Source organism: Epargyreus clarus, unplaced genomic scaffold (genome assembly GCF_041222505.1).
Source record: "Epargyreus clarus isolate Ecla_fem2 unplaced genomic scaffold, WU_Ecla_fem_2.2 ptg000007l, whole genome shotgun sequence".
NCBI lineage: Eukaryota > Metazoa > Arthropoda > Insecta > Lepidoptera > Hesperiidae > Epargyreus > Epargyreus clarus.
Window position 1 is genome coordinate 11,790,358 of NW_027332215.1, and position 4,442 is coordinate 11,794,799.

Genomic DNA, 4,442 nt, shown 5'->3' on the forward strand with positions numbered 1-4,442 from the left:
CGCTCTCGGGAGGGTTCGAACCACCGACCTCTCAGCCTATCGGCCGAGCGCGCTATCCACTGCGCCACGAGAGCTATTGTATTGACTGGCGAAAGTATCCTATAGTTAAAGCTTTTTTACTCGCTACGGAACGGACATTGTATATTTACTATGCGTTTGGAGTGAGAGGATACGATTTTTATGCGGTTTTCAGTGATGTTTGATTTGATTGGTTTGATGTTATTTAAAACATTATAATATAATGAATAAGTATCAAAAATAGACCAACCCACTGTCAAGTGGGTGGTTCGGTACTTGTCGCGTCGTTACCGTTAGCGGACGGTCGGCCCCCTGATGGTCAGGGGTCACCAACCCTGGGAGCCCCGTAGGTGGTCGATCGTGTCTTATTTTTTAAAGTAATCATCAGAACGACGTCGCTTGTCCCTTTAACATAAGAACAGTCCCAATTTGATGTGCTGAGTGCGACAGCAGCAGTTGTCTTCAGTAATGGAATTGGTTGAAAAATGATTTGCAAGAGGTGTTTACGACCACACGTGCAGTCTTCCTTAGTAGGATCCCTGCCTCGTTGATCAAACTCTCGTCGTCCAATACACTTCCGAACCTCGAAAAAGATGTAAAATATTTCACAACAATATATTCGAAAAGTAGTAGGGTCAATATGGTTCAGACAAAAAATACCACCAGCAGTGCTTTTGTTTTGGCGGAAGAGTTGCCACATATCGGCCGACTTGCATATGAGGCGACCAATTCTGTATCTACTCAGGAGTGGTTACGCGTCTTTTTTTTTATAATATAAGAGTAGCAGACGAGCATGCATGCAGTCCACCTGATGGTAAGTGGCTACTGCCGCCCATGGACATCTGTTATCAACCCCAGACAGGATTAGATATTCCTACCTGAGGTCGGCCACAGATGCGCCGCTACCCCTGAGGACTAAGCTGGAACGCCTCGGAAAAGTCTGTCTCCCTTACCACACCCTTCAAACCGGAACACAGCAGTGCCTAGCACTGCTGTTATTAGGTAGAAATAGGTATGGCGGTGGTGCAGCCGGAGTCGAACCACAAAGGGTTCTACCACCTTCAAAATCGTCTTTGACAGGCTTCCCGTAAAACCCCAATCTATATGGAGCTGGTTACTGATTCTTATAGGCGGCAGTGACGACTTTCCAGGTATACTGCATCTTCGTTTTCTATTTTGATAATTAAGGAAAACAGTCGAAACTACAATGTTATGGATACTCTCTATTGAACCGAACGACAACCATCTTTATTGATAGCAGGTGCGTCCAAATGTATATTCATCCGGCGAAATGTTATACTCATAGGATTTTTAACCATTTTTATATGAACTTAATTTTTGTCTCCTTTTTATAACATACTAGCTGACCCGGCAAACTTTGTACATTTCAAACGTTTCATATAAAATATAGCCTATGTTACTCGTAGATAATGTAGCTTTCGAATGGTGAAAGAATTTTTAAAATCGGTCCAGTAGTTTTTGTGCCTATTCATTACAATCAAACAAACAAACAAACACAGTTTTCCTCTTTATAATATTAGTATAGAAAAACAGTTATTGTGGAGTACGCAACAAAGATAGACATATGCCATCGCGGACTTATTTGTAGACCTTTTTAAGGTGTACAATACTGTTGTACAGCGTTTCCCAGCCTTTTTCAGTCCACGGACTCTTAGGAAATCAAGCACAGTTTTCACGGACCCCCTTAATAAAATAAACAACAAAAAAACGGATTAGGTATTTATTTTAGTTATTACAGATACAAAAAAAAAACAAATACAGAAGGTAATTATAACTGTTTATTATGAAAAATATGAAAAAATATGAATGTGAGGATTGGTGTTGCTTGTTTGCAACTAAATCAGGGATATTCGGGTTGATGTTACTACTAAGCTGTAATCACAAATCAGATTCTACTTGTAATCTGTTTCTGTAATTGTTTTTTATATAAACAAGAGTAGAGATCACATAGGTATGTGGTTGAAAATAGCACTAAAGCGGCCCTTTTGCATTTAATGAGCGATTTATGTATAGTTCAGAGATGATACCGCGGACCCCCATACATATACTCGCGGACCCCCGAACCACAGGTTGGGAAACGCGGCTGTAGTAAAATATTTTGATATCTCGTAGGATTCAGCCAGCTATTGCAATGTAAGCACAAACATGTTTTTATTTACGAAATCTATAAAATTACCAGTGTTTTTCTACTATACATGTATTATACATACATTCCTGTTGAATGAATTGAATGCTGAATATACTTCGTTCCTCGATATCACCTACACCGCTAAACACAGTGCCCGGGTGTGCCCCGGCAAAATTTTTGGATGATTGAAAATGATTAGTAATCTAAAAATAATTATATGTAACAAAATAAGGAATAGTCTTGTATAGTCCGCGAGGTATAATCTGAGCTTTGCATTAGTGTGAGTAAACACAAAAGTAGACTCAGATGAAAAAACTTTCAAAAATAAATTTTATCATTTTTAGTTAGATCCATAGTTGAAGAGGTATTATTTAAAAAATATAGTAAAAAAATGTTTTTAGAATATGTAATGAATTTAATTAAATAAACTTTGTATTATTGAAATCGGTTTAAATCAATTAAAGGACGTAATCTGACTTCACACCTACACCATCCATGTGCACTCACACAAATGCATAGCTCAGTGGACAGCGGACTATACTTCAGTGTGTTATTAATGCTTAACCTTACAATTTATAACGTATTATCATAAGAGCAGGGATTGCTTTACCTTTATGTAGGTAAATCCCTGAAACAACAATTCGTTTTTGTATTCGGATTATTATAATCGCCCGAAAAAGTCTAGAGGAATTGCAAAAGAATCACTGGTTCATTGCCCAGGCCAATGATACCATACTTGCCAACTGGGTTTATTTATATTTATAAAAAGCATGTTTGGTAGTAGGTCGGTCCTCATGTTTTCAAATTGATTAGGTATCTACTAACTACTATCTCGCAGAAGGAGGCTGCGGAGCGGGAGAGAGAGAAATCCTCAGACCTCCCAATCCGCAGCCGTAAAATCGGGCGTAGGCGAAGGTTTCCCCACGTCCATCTCCTACCCCCATAACGGAGGCATTGGCGTAGGACACGGGGGTGTCCTACGTCAAAAACACCATTAAACCTTGAGGTGGCGCGCGCGGTGTTCCCGCGTGCACCTCAAAGATGAGCGGATGGAGCAGCTCCAGCTCCATCCCGAACCGAGACGGGCCCGGACGTGGGCAAACGCCGTCGGGATCGCGGACGAGTGCTATCAGCGTACCCGTGGTCCCGACAAAAGGCGTCCAGAGGAACACCGTGGGGTTTTAGCCGGTAGGAGTCCGGCATATCCTCTCCGCTACCCCCGCAGCTGAGAGGAACCCATGAAGGGTTTCACCACGAAAAAAAAAAAAAAAAAAAAAAGTTATCTACTAACTAGATAGAAGCCCTAGAGTTTCCATTGCATTTATTATTATTATATTTTAAGTTATGCAAAATAATTAAAAACAAATGTTATTTGTAAGTTGCAATTGTCAAGAAATAATCTATTTTGGTGAAAATCTTTAACTATTTTCTCGTAAACCTAGAGACAAATATCTTATAAATATTGAATCTGCAGTTAAAACTCTACAAAATGATGTAATATGCGATATGGTACAAAAATATTTAAAATGAAACCAAACTCCATATTTCAGTGGGCATCCTCCTTTATTTAATTATTTTATTATTCCGTTTATTTTATGAATAGTAACAACATAAGCCGATGGTGTGTCATTCAATAAATAAATGTAATAACAGCAGTGTTAGCGCTGCTGTGTTATTTTCTGAAGGGTGTGGTAAGGATATACTTTTTCGAGTCATTCCAGTTTAGCGGCGCATCTGTGGTCGTCATCAGTACCCTTACCAGGAGTTTTTATGTTTCGACACATATGACTGTTTTGGTATTTGTTTACGTATTTGCCCATACAAATTCCAATCAGCGCCCCTAGCGGATAGTGTCAGAACCAGGAAATAGTATTGGCCCATACGTAAACAAATACCAAAACAGTCATATTTGTCGAAACGTAAAAACTCCTGGTAAGGGTACAGGTAGGAACCATATTTAATTTGGCATTGATTCCAGATGTCCGTAGGCGACGGTAGCTCAGGTGGACTGCGTGCTCGTCTGCTACCCAGAAATTATTAAAAAAAAGATTCTTTACACATAAAGAGTATCGAGCCCGAGTTATGTTTTGCGTCGGGATGCAGCAGCCAGGATGCAGAAAGACCGAATTATTTATATTAATGTATTTTATCAAAACCGAATATTACAAGTCTGGATTAAATCTAACCTAAATTATAACTAACTATCCTAGGTGACTTGCTGGGGCGATGTTAGCACCCAGAGTGAATTCCCACGTTCGGGACGGATAATGGGAAC

General features: G+C 39.7%; 1 non-coding gene across 1 annotated transcript; it reads right to left on the reverse strand.

The window, feature by feature from the left end:
- Positions 1-74, reverse strand: TRNAI-GAU (transfer RNA isoleucine (anticodon GAU)). The gene has a single exon. It is a non-coding gene; the product is annotated as a tRNA-Ile (tRNA).
- Positions 75-4,442: the final 4,368 nt, after the last annotated feature.